This window comes from Macrobrachium nipponense, chromosome 21 (assembly GCF_015104395.2).
Source record: "Macrobrachium nipponense isolate FS-2020 chromosome 21, ASM1510439v2, whole genome shotgun sequence".
In the NCBI taxonomy this organism is placed as follows: Eukaryota; Metazoa; Arthropoda; class Malacostraca; order Decapoda; family Palaemonidae; genus Macrobrachium; species Macrobrachium nipponense.
Window position 1 is genome coordinate 36,565,909 of NC_087212.1, and position 23,530 is coordinate 36,589,438.

Below are 23,530 nucleotides of genomic sequence, written 5' to 3' on the forward strand. Positions count from 1 at the left end.
AATGTTGCATGCAGAACATTTTCTAATCAGGTTTTGTGTATTAACTATGCTATACCACACCTTACACAGTTTGCATGCTTTTGACATTCTTTTTCCTATTGCATCAATTAGGATATTCACAATGTTCACCTTATTCATTTTCTTTGTCGGAATACAGTGGTACCTCGACATACGAAAGGCTCAACTTACGAAAAACTCAAGATACGAAAGCAAATACGAAAAATTTTACAGCTCTACATACAAAAAGTTTTCAAGATACGAAAGGTTGTTGCTGTAAAGTCCTGAGATTCGCCCGGACCACCGAGAACAATTTTAAAACTCCCGCGCCGCCAACTGAGTAAACTCGCCACCACCCTCCCGCTCTCCCATTGGTTCCTGATGCTAGTTACCACATAAGATCCTGCTCTCCTATTGGTCAGCATCTACCCCTTGTGCTTTAAGTATTCTATTGGTAAAAGGATGCTTTAAATTGAAAAACTTATTCATGCAATACATTTAATAAAAAAAAAACATTAGGTAAAGATAGAATAAAGAATAGAAATGAATGGTTATTATACTGTTTGGTAGTTTCAGTTGTTGAAGAGAGATAATGAAAATTTATGGCTTACTGTGTACTAGGAATAGTGATTGCTTGGTGATCGTTCGATACTCGTAAGTGCTGGATGTAAACAGAAGTTTGGAAGCTTTTTTTTGTTTGTTTATTATAGTTAATGGTTACTTAATAATTATTTGAAATGAGTACATGCAATACATTTAATAAAAAAAATTGTGAATTAGATATCATAAAATATAAAATAAATCAAGACTGCTATCATACGTAATTTTTAGAATTCTTCTTCTATTTAATATTACGTTACGTATATGTTTCATTATAGCTGTCAGTAACTCGGTATCTCCATTAGGTAAAGATAGAATAAAGAATAGAAATGAATGGTTATTATACTGTTTGGTAGTTTCATTAGTTGAAGAGAAATACTAATGAAAATTTATGGCTTACTGTGTCCTAGGAAAAAGTGATTGCTTGGCGTTCGTTCGGTACTCGTAAGACGGTAAGAGCTGAATGTAAACAATCGATTGGAAGGTTTTTTTTTGTTTGTTTGTGTATTATAGGTAATGATTAATTAATAATTATTTGAAATGAGTACATACTGATTATTTATACATTTTTTGGCATATTCTAAGCTTTAAGCATCTTAGGTTTAGATGTCAGAATCATAGACTAGGCTACTGTAGCAACCGCTAACATAGGCTAGGCTTATTGCTAAGGGACATATGCTAAAGTCCTAATATATGCAGTAAAAATGGGGTTGAACATTACATGCAGTTGAATATTACTCAAGTATGTACAGTACTTTGCCGTCATAACCCTAGAACATGTGTTGTAGGCCTGGAAATATAATTTACTGGGGTGTTTTTGGAGGGCTTGTAACGGATTAGCCATTTTACATGTAAAATGTGGTCCAAGATACGAAAACCTCATGATACGAAGGGCGCCTCGGAACGGATTAATTTCATATCTCGAGGTACTACAGTATGTTGATTGATGTAAATTTTCTTTATGAGTCTCTTGACCACTAGGATTTTATTTGGAACTTCTTCAATTATTTTGAAGATGTTTTCTGTTGATTTGTTCCAGTTTGAAGGATCATATCCTTCTAATATGTCTATGAATGCTTTTGTATCTTTTTGGTTAGTGCTGTTGTTGATCTCATAGATGAGAAATGCCGGCTCCCTTCCTGCTACCTCATCGTATTGCAAATCTGCTAAACACGCTAAATTTCGCCATTTTTTTCCACAGTTGGAACTTACTGTCATCTTGATCTGATTTACAGTATTTCACTTGATAAACTAACTTAGTAGACGCTTTATCCTACTATTTTTACACTAATCATATCACCGACAGTTCACGAACACTTCTAGATATTTTTCAATGTCCAGACTATGTTAAACGTGTGATATCTGTTGATTAATCAGACTGTGTGTGGGAATGTCTCACCAAGCAAAATGGCACTAAGAGAGAGAGAGAGAGAGAGAGAGAGAGAGAGAGAGAGAGAGAGAGAGAGAGAGAGAGAGAGCAGAAATTTGCGACTGCCAGAAGTTTTAAACCAGAACCAGAGCCAACCCTACGATCACAGGAAATGATCAAATGAGGTTTAAAAATCGTCTATTCCCTTCGAGAAGAGGAGCAGTCGAGCTTTCAATATGTAAATTTATTTAGGCGGAAAGACCCGTAATCACACAGCCAATCTAGATCACCCACATCATTTCCATCACCTGAGAGAGAGAGAGAGAGACTACCTATATCAAAATGATCGAAATTACGAGTAAATATTTATATCTGTTCGATGTTGATATTTCGTGGTTCGTGAAAACACTTTCACGGCCGAAAACGCATCGAAGTTGACAAAACAACTGGCACAACTTCAGCTGTTTGCATACGACCACCCCTATAACTCAACATATCCACGAAACAGTGAATTGGAAATTTAGAAATCGTGTTTGGTCCCACCGTCGTCCATCCCGGGGCCAGCCTTCCTCAATCGGGAATTATAAAAAAAATATACTAGTTAAAGTAGCTTAGCTAGGTCCGGTCCTATCATAGGGTCGGTACGTAAGGACCCTCGATGCTAGTCGTCTCGAGCCGTTTTTATGATAATATCATTTTTTGCTGTTGTCTTTCGAGTTGAGACTACTTTCTTTCTGTTTTTCTTTTCAGTTGCATTACCTTTAATCTCTCTCTCTCTCTCTCTCTCACTCTCTCTCTCTCTCTCTCTCTCTCTCTCTCTCTCAAACACACAAATTGAATTGCACATCAAATGATTAACCCTCTGCTAATGACAACGAACACAAAATAATCATTAATTTCAGAGAACAACAAGAAACCGGGAAAAGAAAGAAGTGTCGGCTCAGTGTCATGCAACCTAGAGAGAGAGAGAGAGAGAGAGAGAGAGAGAGGATTTCCTGATGATGAACAGCTTTATTTTGGTATTGTGCGTTTCCGAACTGTTAATATGACGCAAAAAGCTTAAAAGATTCTTTGAGGCTAGAAATAGATTATATATCTTTCATTATAAATGTTCTCCGAATTTCATGTCTTACACTTTGAACAAGTTTGCTTGCTTCGAAAGCTTTGGCACTTTCAAATACACCAAGGAAATTAAATTTAATTATGAATTTACGTTTTATTCATATAGTGATCCTCCTACAATTTTTTTAACGACCATCGCAACTAAATTATTACCCTATTATTATTCTCCTGGCATTTTAATATAATTTTTTTTATTCATTTTTTTCTTTTTTGAAAGTGGGGCCTATTCTTTCTGTATTTTCTTTTACCTTTCATACTCCTTCCTAACGAACACCATATTCTTTGGGAGCTTGAATTGCAAGTCAAAGGCCCCTGTGGGCTTGTTCCATATGATTATGGTTTCAGAAAACTGAATAATAATAATAATAATAATAATAATAATAAAATAATAATAATAATTTCTTCCTCTGGTTTGCTTCTGTAGCTCCAGTCTCAGGCAGTTGGTTACTGTCGTTGTCGTGGTCAGTTGCTGGATGACGACCTCCATGTACCTGACCGTCTTCCCCTTCAATTGGGCTAAATACCTGGCTGCCGGACGAAGCTCCTCTGTTGCCAGAGGTTCCATTTACGTCGTTGTCGTTTAATCCTTCATTTCTTTCCATCATTGCTGAGTTTTGCTATTTAACCCATAGCTGGACCCTACCCCATCAGGAATAAGTACTCATTTACAGCTGAATAGACTGAGGAAATTATAGTAAAGATCCTTTCCCAAGGAATCGACGCCGAGGAGAGCGGTCACCCATCCAACGACTGATCAGCCCCAATGTTGCTTAACCAGTCCATTGACGACGTAACCCATTCTGCCACGGGGCCACAGAGGCTGAAGTAGCTCCAGGACTCATGCAGAAGAGTGTGATCCTAGAAACGGCGCACATAGTAAGAAAAGTGATGGACTCCTAAGAAGGCAAGATGCAACCCGGAACCCCACACTATAAATACTTCCCAGTCGAATTAGATGACTGTGATAGACAAGAAAAAAAAAATAATAATAATAAGAATAATAAATAATAATAATAATAATAATAATAATAATAATAATTCAGTATTGCACGTCATTCCTTTCGCATTCACTTCCCTCAATTTATATATATATATATATAAAAAAAAAGTTTCTAGCAATTTCAACATTTCACCAGATGTGGAGTTTCTTCCTACGAACAATACCTGATGTCACACGCCTAAGGCTGAAAGCGTGGGGGTGACAACTAGTTACAACAACTAAAAATACCGCGATCTCCCACAACTCTGGTCGGTTACGTACACCGAAACACAATTTCGACAACTATTTCTTGATGGGCATACCCTACATTGCGAGTTTCAGACAACTTTCTTGCGCTGTAAAGAAGGCTCTGCATAACTAAACAGAGTGGGACGATTTGGAAGGTGACTATTAATGCAAAAAATCATAAATAGTACACATCAATTCAAAAGGCTCATTTTGTTCAAAACCTTCACCAAAAGCTATAGCTAATGTCTTAAAACATATAAATAACTGAAGTTATGGCATTACTAATTACGATTTAGAAGACGAGAAGGCCTGAAATTTTCTGCGATTTATACTTAAACAAATTCTCTAATACTCTACTGATTTGAGCAGCTTTGAGAAAAAAAACTTGTAAAATAACAGTATCTCATAATAAAAAAAGAAATAAAGAACTTATAACCGCGAAACTTAACATAAACATGTTTTATCATTCTACTGGAGCCAGGGCGTTCTTCAAATTCTGTTGACAGTGCAAAAAAATAATAATAATAAGACCACAAGATGATATATTTATAAATACTTACAATTCGCAACCTTCGCAATAACAGCACTAACGATTGCATCGACGTACCTGAAAGAGACAGGAAAAACTGTGTTCATATTTCACTGATGATGATCTGTGACACTTCTATTCACGTAAGCAAAGGATTCAACAAATTTACAAGTTCCTCTTTAGGCTAATTTTAACCTTTGAGTAGGAACCCCGGGGACAATTATCGTTAAGCAAAATTGTTTTCGGCGACTAAAACGACAATTTGTTACACTCTCTCTGGGGGAGTGAGAGAGTGGTACCTACGGCGTCTTATATAAGTAAAAACTTGCCATAACAAACTTATGAATCTTTTGGTCATTTCCCTGAAAAAATAATTATATTCATCTACAAATATTAGAATTCTTAATCATCACAATCAACATACTTTTACTTATTTTCGCTACATTTTTCTGGGCAGTAAAATTAAAAACTTTCATGAAGACTGGAAAACTAATAAACTAGAAGACTGGAAAATCGATAAACTAGAAGACTGGAAAATTGATAAACTAAAACACTGGAAAAGCGATAAAGTAGAAGACTGGAAAACTGACATAATAAAAGACTGCAAAGTGATAAACCAGAGGACTGGAAAACCAATACACTAGAAGACTAGAAAATTAGTAAATAAGAAAGAAAAGTAAATCATCCAACCACATAAAAGGAAAAGCAGCCTGCTCAAACAGCAAGCAAGCGGCGTGACATGACCTCACCCATTTCCCAGGGTTTCACAGAGAAGCTTCCCTTCTACGGACAGACTTCCTCCCTGTCCATCAGCATCACAGCTACAGTCACATTACCCGTCCATCCACAAGCGAAATGCAGCCAGAGAGTAGAGACGGAAGCGCAAAGGCAAGGGAAACAGCGTAATGGTTTGCTGATCCATCACTGCTTTTCACCCAGCTGAAACATTCGCTGCTTGCAAATAGTCTGAACATTTATCAATCTTTTTTTAAAAAAGAAAGATTACACAATCTTCCCTTTCCCCATGTCCCATTCTAGCGTCTGTTAATCATTTGACAACGTAAAAAAATACCGTTACTATCATTTCTCATGGATGATGGTATTTTCACTTCTTCCTCACGACAAAACTGTTTATTACAGATTTTACACTCTGTCACTCATCTCCATCGTCTAAAAAATTTCTATCTATATACATTGCAAATTATAAGTTTATTTTCTGTCTAATCAACTGCCTACACATCTCTCGCTACTCTTAAGAATATACAAACGCTGGTTAATTTCTTCTCTGCCATCTAAACTTTTCTCTTTTCTATCTTTCAAATACCACATACTTCTGATACTATATTCTATACAGCGTAAACGTTTAGAATCATATGACTGTCCTGCAACGAATAGTTTTGATAACCTCCCTCCAGCATACGGTTTTATTAACATCTTTCGTACTGCCCGAACATTTGTCACAATATTCATTATATTGAAGTACACAAGTTTTATATCCTTAGATCAGGTCTAAATATAAGAAATCTGAATTGATCTGAAATCACCTTTTGTCTCCTCGTACGAAATTTAGATTATTAAATCAATCTATGCATAACAAGTAAGGATATGATACAAATTCAAGTGACGAAACTATTTATGGGAATTTTCTAAACATTTTATCGTTAAAACAGAAGCAACAACAGCACCAGTAGTAAAAACAGATTGCTCCTATCATAACAGAATAACCAACGATAATAAATAGATTTCTGGAGTATTTTAGGGATCTTGGTCAGAACACTGGCAAATATTGAAATATGGAGGAATCGTTCTCATCCTCGGGCTATTAAAACACGGGAATCCTACGAATGTCCCTCCCATTTAGCTGTTTCTTAGAATTCTGTTGTGCAAATACTAATGGAGAATAGTAATACCGAAAGAAGGTAAGGGAGATCAAGAAAACTCTACGGTTAAAAACCACCATATTACAATGAAAACTAACAAATAAGACCGCTATTATTATTATATTGCTGCATATTATACTATAAACATGTGATTAAACAATATTTATATCTGTCATCGCGCGAAAACGCACATTCATACACAATAACACATATTCAAAACACGTCAGCAAGCAGCACTGGCAAAGCCTTCTTGCACACTTTTAGAGAAAACACTTGAAAGGTTGTCATAACATCTCTTAGCTAGAATGTCAAGCCTAAGTAACAACTTTCAGGAGATGAAGCCAGTGTTATCGACGAACAAGTGGAAAAGTACAACACACTCCCTTTCGAACTGCAATAAAAGAACAAACTAGCGACCTAAGATAAAAAGATAGCTGCGAGATCACATATTCACATCCATTTTTTTCTTGTCCCAAAAACGTTTTCTACAAAACCGTCAGAATATACATAATACTGAAAATAAGGAATGAACTTTACTGTAGTGAAGGTAAATGTTACATGCGAATGAAAAGACAAAAACGGTTGAAACTGACGTTAACTGTTTGCACACAACATTATACTGCTTAAGAAGACTTTTAGTGGTGAAAAGATTAGTAAGGGTAGGCCTTCTTTGTAGGCTTAATATTGCTGAAGCTTTACTGCACAGGGGGTACCTCCAAAATTCAGCGGGCAAAGTATGAATACAGCAGTGACCGTCGTTTTGTTTTCTCAGTTTCCACCTCCCACCCTCTTTATTTGGGTGAAAAAAATGTGTATACTTATATAAAACATACATTTCCTATGCATCAATACAACAGTGGTGCAAGAAGAAAAGATATTTTCGCTTTAAATATATCGGCTCCAAAGGTTCCTTACACCAGTCTGTTATTACCTTAATATCAAGGGAAGATGGAAGGGAGGGGAATGAGCTGTAAGACAATTAACAGCAGATTTAGGTTCCGGCAATGCTTACTCACTCCAAGGTCGAGGGAGCGAGAGCAAGAGAGGGAGAATATCCCTAAGTGATCTTAATTGGGGCAAATTAAAAGAGGGAGGGAGTCATCGTATTACTATAGCCAGGATGATACCAGAACACACACACTCTCTCTCTCTCTCTCTCTCTCTCTCTCTCTCTCTCTCTCTCTCTCTCTCTCTCTCTCTCTCTCTTTCTTATTATGAACGGAAACATCAAGTTTTACTTCGCACTGCACAGTTTACAAATTAAAAGTAAATATTCCATAAACAATCTAACAATCTGTATCTATACTAAAGTTGTTACATCTTTCATGTCCTGTGTTCATCTTACATTTCATGTCTACCTTCTGTTCTTTTGATACTGCAGGTTGATCTTGCATTCTTTTTAAATCACATGTCCATTTTAGCCTCTTTATACATAGATATCGCAAAGACCACATCCAGCATGTGTCCAAGTTGACTGATGGGGAAATATACACAAATAAAAAGCCAGAATCACTTCCAAAGTGAATAGCAAACCCAAAGCCACAAGAACACCAAGACCCCTGTTATGAGGATGGAGGCAATCAACATAATAATAACTAAGTCTAGGACCATTTAAGTCACAGACGCCTCCAACTATTAAGCATATAAATGATGCCAGGTCGCATTCACGGACATCATAAAAAGAGCGCTCTCCTGTTCCTAACAGGACCTGTCAAAACAATGACGTGTTCATAATTGCTTGTGACGTCAGGAATATGACATGACCCCACAATATTATAGAAATGTGGAGTGCACACGCACTCACATATTAAATTAATTATAATAAACAATATTTCTCATAAATACATACATACGTGCATACACACACACACGTGCACAAGAAGTCTAATTCCTAAATAGGCGGTGGCGCCACAGAAAAATCGACTCATCATCCTTGACAGGATGAATCAAGAATTGAAACTTCCATAAAACTTTATAATGTTATATACACTATATATATGTGTGTCATTATGAAGGACTTTGATGCAAATGTAATCAAAAATAAAATTAAAATACCAAATAAGAAAATTCCGAATATTTCTCAGTATATATATATATAATATAATATATATATATATATATATATATATATATATAATTATATATACGTAATATATGTGTGTTTGTCATTATGCGAGACTTTTGATGTAAATGCAATCAAAAATATAGTCCAAAATAGCAAATAAGAAAATTCCGAATATTTCCAATATATATATATATATATATATATATATATATATATATATATATATATATATATATATATATATATATATATATATATATCACATCAGGGATACCATAAATATCAATGAAGAGGGGTCCAATCAAGAAGGACGGTCAGTTACACGTGTTTTATTAATATAATAATACGAAACGTGTTGATGACCATGAAAAGTTTCGTATTACACCAATAAAACAAGTGTAACTGACTGTCGTCTTATTGGACCCCTCTTCACTGATTCACTGATTACATATATATATATATGTGTGTGTGTGGTGTGTGTGTGTGTGTGTGTGTGTGTGTGTGTGTGTGTGTGTGTACGCAAAATTTCGATTTTTCCAAGTAGTATGTCTAGACCGTTCGCAGAAAAATCTCATTTGTAAACAATTGCACCAAAACCATTTAATTACTTTACAATACAATTCGAACATTTGTCCAAAATCTTCTTCGGAGAAACGCGTTCTACATGAACTTTCCTCCTTAATTTGAGATTAATAATATTACATTCAAGTATCCGGTGCCTCGACTCTTGGTCAAGGTGTTGCGAAATAGTTTGCAACTCATCTGACACTTAAAAAGAATTGTGCGGACAATGTAGTTTCTGATTTATACCCAAACACCTTGTTCCAAAGTTATATTTTTAATATGAGAATACAATTATTTAGAACACATACATATGACAGATACTTTACTATACATTAAGGGTGGTAATCAGTAATATTGTGGTAGAAACCAATAAATTCCGAAGCATCTTCATTTTAGGAAAAACGGTCTTAAGCTGACTATAAACATACATACATACGTATGATTTTTCCCCTTCCTTAAATAAGGCGACTTCACTTTGGTTCCTACCCACTACAATCAACTAACCACCACATGCCAAGTCCATTACCTAAATCAAAGTTATAAGGGATATGAACTGGCCAAGGTCCGTGTGGTCGGAGTCGCCAGGGGAATAATCGATCGACCTCTGTGTTAGGCAAGTATATAGAATAAGCCCTTATTCTATATACTTTGTCCAGGTACATAATTCATTCCTCATGACAACAGAGGCACAATCGTTCCCCGCCGACCCTCTCGCTGGTGAAGAAATCATCTTTACATCTGCACAATCTACTGAGACATGAGTTTGGCAGCCTCTCATCCATTGGAATCCGTATTTGTGCCTACAAAGAACAGATAAAGGAATCTCAAGAACAGTTTCATATATTGATTTGTTTACCAAAACCATGACAGCTATAAACCCACTTTCATCCGACGGCCGTAGGGAAGGGGTACACGACTGACGCCGTGGAAAACACTTCAATCGGGCAAAATATCCCAATTCCGCCGGTGAGGGTTTTTATATGAACGTAGGGAACATCGACCTTTTGGACGTCCTCCAAAAGGAAGGTTATTAAATATCGCAATAAATTAGAACTCCATCTCCCTCCACTTTCAACACCCAAATGTCGAAATATGTGGCCGCCAGGTAATTCAACATATCGAAATATAAACGGACCAAATACCACCACCCACCGTTTCCTCTTCGAACAGAATGTTTGTTAATGACTCTCTCTCTCTCTCTCTCTCTCTCTCTCTCTCTCTCTCTCTCTCTCTCTCTCGTAGATACAGGCAAGATATATGAACTAATAGCGGTAGAATTTGAATCTGAAAAATTGATGAGAACATAGTAATATATAGACCTCCTAATACAAAGAGTTTGACTTAATAATTGAAAAATTGGGATGGATGATATGTAGAAATCACAAGGACTGGACTATTCTCCTATCTGAGACTTCAACTTTCCTTTCGTAGAATGGAAAGAACGAATAGGAGATTGTGGTTGTACTTATACATATAAAAAAGAGAGTAATAGTAGTGCAGAAGATAAGAGGCAATTTGAAAAGCTATTAGATATGCTACTAGAATACAATATTCAACAAAATAAATCACCTGCCAACAAGAAAGGAAAATACTTTAGACCTAGTATTTGTGAACGAGATGAATTATGTTTAAAGAAATAATAGTTTATAATGCGAGTATTTCAGACCATAATGTCATAGAATTAACAGTTCATTCCAAAGCAAGTGAAAATAGAGATAAGCAAGAAATGAAAAGTGGGAAGGATATGGAAAATACAACTTCTACAGTAAAAATATAAAATGGTCAGAAATTAATGAAGAATTAAACAAAGATTGGGATATAACATTTTCGTAAGTGATGACATAAGGGTAAATACGGAGATATTATATAAAATATTGGAGATAATAGTGGAAAAATATATACCGAAGAAGAAAAGTAAACATCATTCATGCATACCAAGAGACAGAAGAATCTTGTTCCAGAAAATCAGAAAGTGGAAAAAAGGTCTTGCAAAAGAAAAAAATGCATGGAAGTTATAGAACTAAAAAGTAAGATAGAAAATGCAGAAAAAAAGATTATACAATCAAAAGAAAATGAAAACGGGACTTGGAAGAAAAACCCTATTAAATATCAAGCAAAACCCCAAACTATTATACTCATATGCGAAGAAAATGAATAAAAGAAGAATAGAAATAGGCCCTCTGAGAATTGAAGGGAGATTAACGAATGAAAAAAGGAAATTTGCAACATACTGGCAGAACGATATAAGAGAGAATTCACCCCTAGAATAGATAATGAAGATAATGATATAGAAGTAAGGGATGAAAATAGTGAATATTTAGCTGACATAGATATTAATGAAGCTGATATTGTGCAGGCTATTAATGAAATTAAAAAATGGAGCTGCTGCAGGGCCTGATGGAATTCCTGCTATTTTGTTTAAAGAAAGTAGTTCATTCTATCGCAAAGCCACTTGCAATATTATTAAGACAAAGTGTAGATACAGGCAAGATATATGATGAGCACAAATTAGCGTATATTACCCCATACTTTCAAAAGTGGATCAAGACTAGAGGCAAGTAATTATAGGCCTGTGAGTCTAACATCACATATAATGAAAGTGTATGAAAGGGTAATGAAGAAAAATATTATGAAACATTTAATAAAAAATAATTTGTTTAATAAAGGACAACATGGTTTCGTACCCGGAAAAGTACACAAACCCAACTGTTAGTCCACCGTGAAAACATATTTCAAAAATATGAAAAGCGGAATGAAACAGATGTGGTTTATTTAGACTTTGCAAAAGCTTTTGATAAAGTAGACCATAATATATTAGCGAAGAAAATTAGAAAACACAATATCGTGGATAAAGTAGGAAGATGGTTTAAAAGAATTTTTACACAACAGAAAACAGATAGTTATTGGCAAACGACGAGAAATCGGATGAAGCCAAGGTAATATCCGGTGTGCCGCAAGGTACGGTGTTAGCTGCAATACTGTTTGTTATTATGATTGAAGACATAGACAATAATGTTAAGGATTCGGTAGTGAGTAGTTTCGCAGATGATACAAGAATAAGTAGAGAAATTACTTGTGATGAAGATAGGAACGCTCTACAAAGAGACCTTAACAAAGTATATGATTGGGCAGAGGTAAATAGGATGGTATTTAACTCTGATAAATTTGAATCAATAATTATGGAGACAGAGAAAGAAAGCTATATGCAATATAAGGGACCTAATAATGAGACCATCACAAATAAGGAAGCAGTTAAAGACCTTGGTGTGATGATGAATAGGAACATGTTATGCAATGATCAAATAGCAACTCTGTTGGCAAAATGTAAAGCAAAAATGGAATGTTGTTACGGCACTTCAAAACAAGAAAGCTGAACACATGATTATGCTTTATAAAACATATGTTCGTAGTCCACTTGAATATTGCATGATATGGTACCCACACTATCAAAAGGATATGACAAATAGAGAGTGTACACAGGCCCTTTACAGCTAGAATAGAAGAAAGTTTAAGGACCTAGACTACTGGAAAGACTACAATTCTTAAAATTATATAGTCTGGAAAAGAGAGAGAACGCTACATGATAATTCAGGCATGGAAACAGATAGAAGGAATAGCAGAAAATATCATGGAACTAAAAATATCAGAAAGAGCAAGCAGAGGTAGATTAATAGTGCCCAAAAATATACCAGGAAAAATAAGGAAAGCACACAGGACATTAATCCACTACGCACCAGCATCGATAATGCAGCGTCTATTCAATGCGTTGCCAGCTCATCTGAGGATATATCAGGAGTGAGCGTAGATGTGTTTAAGAATAAGCTCGACAAATATCTAAACTGCATCCCAGACCATCCAAGATTGGAAGATGCAAAATATACCGGAAGATGTACTAGCAACTCTCTGGTAGACATTAGAGGTGCCTCACATGAGGGACCTGGGGCAACCCGAACAAGATGTAAGGTCTGTAAGGTCTGTAAGGTCGGCCAGACACATTTCACGTCAGTTACATATAGGTTACATGCCCGTGGTCGGAAATGTGGAACTTTGCTCCATTAATGGAATGAGATCTGGAAGGGAGGCAACATTGCACCACAAGCAAGAATCATGCAATGTGTTACGTAAAAAAAAACAAAAAAAAAAACAAAGAAATATGTACGCAGAACTACAAACATGTTATATTACGTTAAGATGTTTATGACACAAACCAAACTACAGTGTTTCGATAAAAACAAGCTATAAAAATTTACAATTAAAAAAAATCACTATCAACTTCATTCTTCAAGTAAGCAAATTCTCAATAAGTCACCTCGACATGTTTACACCAGCCAAAACGTTCATTTTAAATAGTGACATCTCTCCTTCGTCAAAAACAAATGCATCTACAGATAAACTGCAGTCTATGACCACAGGGGGTACTTCCCCCAAATATAGGTGCCATCCTTCTCTTGGCAGATGAAATACCTGGCTCTGCATGACGTATTTGATCCCAAATACTTATCACAGGTACCCCAGCCTGTTTCCCGTCTCAGTGAGGGCGTGCCCCCTGACTAAGATATTCCGAAACTTCTCTTCATGGGCGATGTGTTGCCCCGACTGAAATCACCCAGCGAGATGCATCATGCAGATCTTTGCCGGGTATAATGTTGCATGAGCCGTGGCCCATAACATGAACCACCGACCGGTGGTGGCCTGTCCTAAATCATTGTCATAGGCACAATCATAGCTAAATTTAACCTTAAATAAATTTTTTTTTAAATGACTGAGGCTAGAGGGTTGCAATTTGGTATGCTTGATGATTGGAGGATGGATGATCAACATACCAACTACCTTAGTCTTGGATGCTGAAATAATAAACGTGGGTTCATAAATTCATATTTACGGATGTAAGCGTGCACTTCTGAGCCATTTAAATCGCAATCACTATAACACGCACATTAATGTTACACGTGCCTCTCTCTCTCTCTCTCTCTCTCTCTCTCTCTCTCTCTCTCTCCATTATATTAACAATTCCCGTTCCTCAGACCACAATTTTGTTTCCAACCGATGCAGACATAAATGAACATAAGACAGCAATAGGGTTTCTATTTCTGGGCGGCCGCCAATGACAAAAGGGCCCCGCGATGCCACGCTCTATGCAGGTAACCTTGACGCCTCAACGAGCACCCAGTGCCTCTCCAATTGGACCAGGAATGCAACCGGGGTAGGGGGGGGGGCGTTGCTGCAGTTGAGAAGGAAGGAGGGGAAGAGAAAGGGTGCAATAGAAGAGGGATAGGAAGGAGGTAGAAGTGACGTTCTCTAAAGAGTGCCTCCTCCAGTCTCCTCCTATCAAATATTAAATTTCCCCAAACATTAATAATGGTCAATAACTATCTCCCTTGAGACCAAAACAGTTCTTGCATAACTACCATGTCATGTCCATACTGGTGTTCGCTGCTAACAATTATTATTATTATTATTATTATTATTATTATTATTAATTACGTATATATGCAAAAAAAAATCCAAGGTTCTGAAAGCAAGTATCTTAAAAGCTAGGAACAAACAAGCATCTCAAAGGTAATGTAGATAAGAAAAAGTTCCTTTAAAAGACTACCGTACGAGAAAGTAGTCCAAAGTTATATACTATCAAGTCCATGCAAAGCTACAAAGTAGAAAACCTTAAAAGCTACATATAGAGAAATGCCTTCAAAGCTGTGTACATGGAAGCTCTTTCTAAACTACGAACAAGAAAATACCATCAAAGATACATATAGAGAAGTGCCATCAAAGCAGACACCTTAAAATGTATGACGTAAAAAAATGGCATCCAAATATATTCCAGAAAGTGAACAGGAAGCTAGCTGCATTTACACAGCACAAAAGAATTGTAAAATCGGATGCTTATACCTTCCTTAAAACTGTACAGTACAAGCAAGTACGCTCAAATGTGTACAAAAAAGTATTCAAAAGCTCCTTTAAAGCAAGCACTTCCAATTATGTATAATTACGGTCGATTAAGCAGCACATACTATTCATCATTAACGAGATTTGTACAAGCAAACTCCCAAGAAAACAAAAGCAACGCACAAGCATGCGACTTCAGTTACATGCACACACAATGGCTGTGAGATACGAGCAACCAAATGCCACCGATGCCGTGCAGTAGCAAGGGCCTTTAGAACTGCGATCTCCAAAACACTGTCAAAGTCCAAGTAAAAGTACCCTAAACGCAGCACTGTAACAAGTAACGAAGCATGGTACAAACAAGAGCTTTCAACATAAGGCTCCAGCACACCGATTCCCAACCAGAGTTCTGCAAAAAAGCTTGAAGTATATATAACAAGTGACAGTTATCCGAATTTGCAGAGCCTTAATTTTAATTTTACCCTCAGTTAACTAGCCACTATGCGAACACACACACACACACACACACACACACACACACACACACACATATATATATATATATTATAATATATATATATATATATATATATATATATATATATATTATATATATATATGTGTATATATATATATATATATATATATATATATATATATATATATATATGTGTGTGTGTGTGTGTGTGTGTGTGTGTGTGTGTGTGTGTGTACGCGCTCGCACGCACTGTAGATAAGGTTCCCTGTTATAAAAAAAAGTTTAAGGATTTCCTTGACGGAATAAAGGTTTGGAAACACTGCTCTAGTAAATACCTACGAAACAGGCGCTGACTTCACCCTGTATCTACGAGTATAGACCTTGGCTAAAGCCTTGAGAACCATTAAGAATAAATCGTATGATGACTTTCCCTTTTCCCCTTCTCCCTCGTGGAACACTTAAATGGCCAACATTCTTTCAATTAGCATAATCGCTACTACGGTCGCATGAACGAATATTATAAAATAGGCTAATGCTTGCGCACAAGAAAGCCCTACCGTGAGTCCGCAAAAATAGCAAGCAAGCACAAGGGAGGGGAAAAAGTCACGGGATACTTATATTTGAGAAAGAAGTCAATGAGGAAGGAGGAGGCGTGGAGGAGCAGGAGATAAGCCGAGATGAAGAGACATTGTTGGAAGGAGGAAGTAAAAAAAAATAAATAAATAAATAAAAAGGAAAATGAGGAGGTAGAGAAATTTGTGGAGGAAGAGACGGTGGAGCGAGAAGAAAAAAAGGAAAACAAAGAGGTAGAGAAGTTAGTGAAGGAGGAAGAAAATGAGGAGGAGGAGGAGGAGGAGGAGAAAAATTAAGAACAAGGAGATGAAAAGACTTCATCGGAAGAAGAGGTGGTCGTGATGAGGAGGAAGTAAAAAGAAAAAAGAAAAAAAGAAAAAAAAGGAGGCAAAGAAATTTGGAGGAGGAGGAGGAGGAGGAGGAGGAGGAGGAGGAGGAGGAGGAGACCATCCAGATTTAGTTTCCAGGTAGATCGCTCACATGGCTTGCGCGGTCTCAGGCGGCATCGGCTTCTTCCAGGAGATCGTTTGCGCTCGTTGTGGCTGCTTTTCAGGAAAACCATAAGAATACCTCTCTCTCTCTCTCTCTCTCTCTCTCTCTCTCTCTCTCTCTCTCTCTCTCTCTCTCTCTCTCGCCTTTATTCTATGGATAAGGTTGAAGGGACCACTCATTCTTGGAATAACTATATATGCTGGACCCCGTATATACCGGCAGAGCGAAAACTCACTCTCGAGGAATGCGATGTGCGCCCCAGCCAGTGGGACAACACCAGCCCCCCCCCCCCAAAAAAAAAAAAAGCTATACACAAAGCAGTAGCGATACAGAGAAAAGATCACAACGCCAAAGGAAAGTGAGGGGAAAAAATCGAATGGGAACAAGCGCGCACGCGCTTCAGGGAAAGAAATATGAGAACAAAATGAGAGAAAAGAGAGAGAGAGAGAGAGAGAGAGAGAGAGAGAGAGAGAGGACGTTGAAAATGAAAAGGAAAGCAGCACAAGGAAACAGAAGACGGGAGTGGGGGAAGGGGGGAAAAGAGAGAGAGAGAGGAAGAGGGGAGCGTGATGGAAAAACGTGCTGCAAAAGAAAGAGAGGAGGAGGAGGAGGAGGAGAGGAGGAGGAGGAGGAGGAGGAGGAGGAGGAGGAGGAGGAGGAGGAGGCTGGGTCGGTAGGTATATGTTACCTCCTCATCAATTATCCAAGTCGCGCCTTAACTCACCCAAATCTGCAAAGCAGCGTATTAAAGGTGAGCTGGGCAATCCGTTGACCAGCGACACCCCTCCTTTGCCCCCCCCCCCCCCCCCCTTCCTTCCAATACACCCTAACCGCCCCCTTACAAAGCTCCCTTACCCACACAAATCCTCTCTCCCTGACCATCCTCTTGATCCATGCATGGCCTACCTATCCCCTTAGGTGAGGGTCTTTCCTACCAACACTCAAAATTTGAGGAGAGGAGTTTACTGTAGTTTGGAAAAGTTGCAGTGGAAAGCGGGTGGCAGCAGAGAAAGGGTTGCAATGCGAGAAAGAGGAGGAGGAGGAGGAGGAGATATAAGAAAGGGCTGCAGTACTAGGAGGGCTGTACGAGATGAAGGGTTGCAGTAGATGCTGCGAGAAGGTAAGTCCTCTCATCATCATCAATACTCCCCCTTCGAACATGGCCCCGGCCCCCTTTTCGTTTCATAAACCCACCCTCACCCCCATCCCCCCCCACATGGAAAAAAATCTCAAAGACAGTCCCTTGTCCTTTTGTTAAGGGCCTCGTTAGTCATCTCCTAATTTTAATGCCTTTATCAATAACTCCCAAATAAGAAAAGAGCAGTTTTCACACCCCTCCTTTTAACTATCGATTCAAAACACCATTGTTCTTATGAGGACAGAGATAAGTGACAAATCTACTGTGAAAATGTGCATACCTTAATTCTTCTGAAAATGCAAAAATAAACAAGAAATCCTCCTCCTTGTGCCACCAAACATGCAAATGAAGACGAGAATCACTGCAACAAAACCCATAATGAAAAGTCCGGAGAAGGGAGGGAATACCGCTTCAAGTCCCCACAAAACCATGAAAAGCTAATGGTCTTCGGAATCAATGCAGTTCGAGATGAACGACAAACAAGCAACAAATCAATGAACAAGCAAACGTGTGACTCCTAACAAGGGTTACCTTGAGAACTGAATGCAGTTCAAGGAAAAGAATCCAACAGAAATGCACAATCAAATGCTGGTGATGTATAATGAATGCGGTCGCTATGTGAAGAGCACTCCATCAAACCCTTATTAGAACAATGCATTCAATGCGAAACGTACGACCAGACCACCGATGTTGTTTAACGAATTGTTCCGTACCTACAATAGTCAATGCTCCACAGTATTTATGTTCTCGGTAGCGCATTTCTTGATTGGTCCTTCAATATGCAACCTATGAAGCTCAATCAGGATGGACACGTCTATATCCGAGATCTATTCATTAACAACTTGGATGTCTTATTAATTAAACCTTGTTATTCATTTAGTAAATAATTTGCTAGACGACTGCAAACAGTTACAATCATTTAGTTTTGTAATTACAATATTTACACAAACATCTCCTACGTAAATTTATTCATTTTCATGAAAAACTACAGTTCTTAGCTCACAACGTTCTGTATTCAAATTACTTTTGTATAATATATTATGCTCATCAACTAGTACTCTAAGCTCCTCACTGTCTTGACAATATCCTCTTATGTATTATTGACAGATTTCTGTGCGACCCTATTAGTATACAATCTAATCACTTCACTTATGCCTTCCTCTTCTGTTCATTCCCCCTCAATGTTCCCTGTTTTAGATTTGGCACCAGTTTGAACTAAGTGTCATCTGTGAAAAACTTTCACTACTTAGTGTTTATTTTCATAAATCATACTTCAAGTGTACATATTTAATATATTGGTGCCTGGTCAGTGCATTGTGGTATATACTCCTCAAAGGTTAATTTTTAATTTCTATCTAAGAAGTTCTAATCTTACTACACTAAAGTGTAGTACTTTCAACACACCTCATCATACATTAAAGTATCAAAGTTGACCTTAGACTCCATAGTATATATAGTGCATTACTTAAAAAATCTATAAAATCCCGTGGAGTAATTTCTTTCCTAAAAGCTGACTCTTGTTTTGATAAGCTATATATCCTTTCAAGAAGTTCAACCAGTAGCTGATACTTCACTGGTTTCAATCATTTCCGGTAGAACAATGGTAATGATTTTTTTTTTTTTTTTTTTTTTTTTTTTTTTTTTTTTTTTTGTTTTTTTTTTTTTTTTTTTTTTTTTTTTTTTTGGGGGGGGTGGTTACTGAAGAAAATCTGCAAACTTATTTGAATGTTTCTTTTATATTCTCCTTCTGGGAAGGCTGTTTTATTTCTTTTTTATATTCAACAATTTACGAATTGGCAAAGCTTGTCCATGCCTGTTCCGTTCGCGTTTTCCTGCTGCATTAAATGTAATTTTTGTTTTTATCAGGTCAATCAAATCATTAATGAACTATATCATATATTGCCCTTTTGCCTGTCACTTAATCTGCGTTTTTTTTTTTTTTGCGCCTGTCTTATTTCACCATTAAACCAGTGTAAATTTTACTGTATTTCAGGTCAAGTTTCGTTTACAAAGAACGGAGAGTACTGATTGAATTTCGGGCTAAACACATCACATTAAGAATATTTAGTTTATTCATACTACTGCCATAAAAATGTGTTCCGAATATTAAGGAAATAACTTCATACAGTTCTACATTTAAAACAGGAAAATGATCTTTTATCCAAACACAGTCACAATCTATACTAGTTAAAAATACTCACTTCCGGGATAATACGCAAGGACACAATCACCATTTACTTCTAAATTTCTCAGCACATCTACAGGGTGGTTTATTTACGTACTTTACCAGCCTCTGCTATTCAAGATTCTTTACTGCTGCTTTCAGTGCCGTTAATCCATCAACTATGTCTACATGTGTAAGATATTTACTCAGCATCAAAAGTATTTAGATACTGAACTGTATTTCATAGGTACCTAATGGTCATTATATGCGACGACTATTTTCTCATTTTTACAGGATGTCGTATGTTAAATAGTTTGGTATTCACATTCGTTCATTGGCTTGACACTTTCTCGCTGATTCCGAAGAATAATTCCTACTTCCACCTAAAGTTTTTCTACTTATAATAAATGATAAGATTTTGTGCGTGCATCCAACATCGCCTCACTTCCTTAGCTATCAGTTCCTAGTAATGAAAATATCTGATTATTCCTCATGTGCTTATATTCCAGTATCCTTGTTCCCCGCTGACTGAAAGTCAAAACGGCAACAAAATAATCTATACAGTTGTTCTACGATTGTTATCGCTGCTGCTGCTTCTGCTGCTTCCGGATACTTTTGGCAGGATGTGTACCCAGTAATGCGTGGATCTTTGCATAATTTGAATCGTAACCTTTTCATCAAAACCTCTCGTTGTAAACTCGTTGAAAGGACGCGAAAATCGAACAGAAAAGAAAGACTGTGGGCTGCAATCTATTATTTCGACAAGATAATGTAATCCCCTGCTTTCAAGACAACTTTTGAGAAAGGCCAACCATTCTGGGAATGGAGAAGGAGAAGAGATGGTCCTCCATTTATGAACACAGAGTAGTAGAGGAAAAGACCCCATATAGACTCCACTTTTCTAGCCCCGCCCCCCGCCCCCCTCCCCCCCCCCCCAGGGGCCCCCCCCCCCCAACCCAAGGGGGCGTGGCTACCCCCTCCCCCTACCCCCCTCCTGATTGGCTCATGTACGTACGTGATGCCTAAAATAAAAATGGGCGGGCAACAACCCCCAAAACCCCAAAAGGGGTGTGGCCACCCTGACCCCATATAGACTCCACTTGTCTGGGGGGTGTGGCCACCCTGACCCCATATAGACTCCACTATTCTGGGGGGCGTGGCCACCCCTGACCCCAAATTGACTCCATTTGTATTATAAGCTCATGTACGTACATGAGGCTCATAATTGACTCCATATGTATGATAAGTTCATGTACTTACATGAGCTCATAATTGAACTCCATTTGTCTACAAGTCATGTACGTACATGAGCTCATATTAGGGGGGCGTGGCCTCCCCTAACCCCAAATCAATGACTCACTTTTCTACCCTGTGACGTCACATAACTATTAAGGGAAATAAACCTATCTTTTCAACCCTCCACTATTCTGGGGGGCGTGGCCACCCCTGACCCCAAATTGACTCCATTTGTCTTACAAGCTCATGTACGTACATGAGCTCATATTAGGGGGGCGTGGACTCCCCTAACCCCAAATCAACTCCACTTTTCTACCCCTGTGACGTCACTAACTATAAGGGAAAAAAATACAACATTTCAAGCCCTCACCCCAAATTGACTCCACTATTCTACCCTGTGACGTCACGTAACTCTCTGGGAATAAAACCATTCTTTCAACCCCTGACCCCAAATTGACTCCACCTTTCCTACCCCCTGTGGACGTCACGTAACTCTCTGGGAAATAAAACCATTCTTTCAACCGCCCCTGACCCCAAATTGGACTCCACCTTTCCTACCCCTGTGACGTCACGTAACTCTCCGGTAATAAAAACCAACATTTCAACCCCTCACCCCAAATTGACTCCCACTATTCTACCACTGTGACGTCACGTAACTCTCTGGGAATAAAACCATTCTTTCAACCCCCGACCCCAAATTGACTCCACCTTTCCTTACCCCTGTGACGTCACGTAACTCTCCGGTAATAAAAAACCAACATTTCAACCCCTCAACCCCAAATTGACTCCACTATTCTACCCCTGTGACGTCACATAACTCTCCTGGGAATAAACCATTCTTTCAACCCCTGACCCCAAATTGACTCCACCTTTTCCTACCCCCTGTTGACGTCACATAACTCTCAGGGAATAAAAACCAACATTTCAACCCCCACCCCAAATTGACTCCACTTTTCTACCCCTGTGATGTCACGTAACTCTATGGGAATAAACTTGACCCCACCCTGACCCCAAATAGACTCAGTTCACTGTTTTTTGCGACTCATGTACCCCTTTAATTGTTTTCAAAGTAACCGGGACGTTTACCTCATCCTCCTCCTATAAAATCTCTAAATTTATATATGCATATTGCGAATATACTCTCTCTCTCCCTCCTCCCTCCCCCCTCCTCCCTCCCTCCCTCTCCCTCTCTCTCTCTCAGCCGCCGTTATTTTGTTTTATATATATACACACAGCTGCTTAGATATTCAGAGTATCATGATAAAAGGATATTTGGCGACTGACTTCATCCACATGTGATATCTCCCCCAATAACAATATCAGAGTCAATGTTATCTGATGATGAATCACGCACACACACACACTATGAAGAAACGAGACCTTATCGCCATATTTGCCCAGCTGACTTCACGCCAACGTGAAATTTTATTTTTCATAGAATTTTGAGTCATAATCTAGGTGGCGAACACAAGGACCAAAGTACACATTTCAATTTTGTTTATTTATTATACAGAGTTTGAAAGAGGTTGAAAAATCAAATTACAGAGGAATTGTGATTTTATATTTATAAGCCAATCCTAAAATCAGGGAATTAATTAATTAATTAAAATTCCTACAAATACTACTTAGAAAAAACTGTACAAACACGAACGCCATAATATGCGCATTCGCTTTTTCAAAAACAATACTTCAACGAAACATACTACGGTACTATATATTTTTCTAACCTGTTCCTTGACATCACACCCCTTAGATATACCACAAACATCTTCTCCAGCACTTTCCCGACCGTGATCGAAGACGACGACGTTTCATCTAACACCTCAAAGCTTTTAATTTAGCTAAACAAGTTTTTCGCTAACTTGTGCGAAGAGGGTGTTATGAAGCCATGGCGAGAGTTCACGTCTTGATGTGACAATCCTTCAAAGTCATCCACGCATGACTCATTTTATCAAAATCACTATCACGTGACTAAACAGCTCCGATATCATTGTTCCTAAATGTTAATAAGCCACCCACACACTCGCCATCTTGTTTTCGCATGTCCCGCCCTCACCTTCCCACCCCCCTCCTCCTCCTCCTCCTCTTCTTCCTCCTCCTCCCTTTTCCCCATATTTCGCCACGTTTCGATTTGCTTTTTAATGGCTATATTCCTTAACATTCCAATCTTTAACCCCCGCCATTTCAATGAAGTAGCGATAATTCGAAA

The 23,530-nt window shown here is 37.9% G+C and overlaps 1 protein-coding gene across 2 annotated transcripts in view; it reads right to left on the reverse strand.

Moving 5' to 3' along the window:
• Positions 1 to 23,530, reverse strand: part of LOC135197934 (adapter molecule Crk-like) — a 140,085-nt gene that overhangs the window by 57,563 nt on the left and 58,992 nt on the right. Inside the window, exon 3 of one of the 2 annotated variants that reach the window (XM_064225206.1) lies at positions 4,877 to 4,923. The exons of the other annotated variant lie outside the window; for it this stretch is intronic. The gene's annotated coding sequence lies outside the window, so the exon portion shown is untranslated. The remainder of the gene's footprint in view (positions 1 to 4,876; positions 4,924 to 23,530) is intronic. 2 annotated transcript variants of the gene reach the window in all.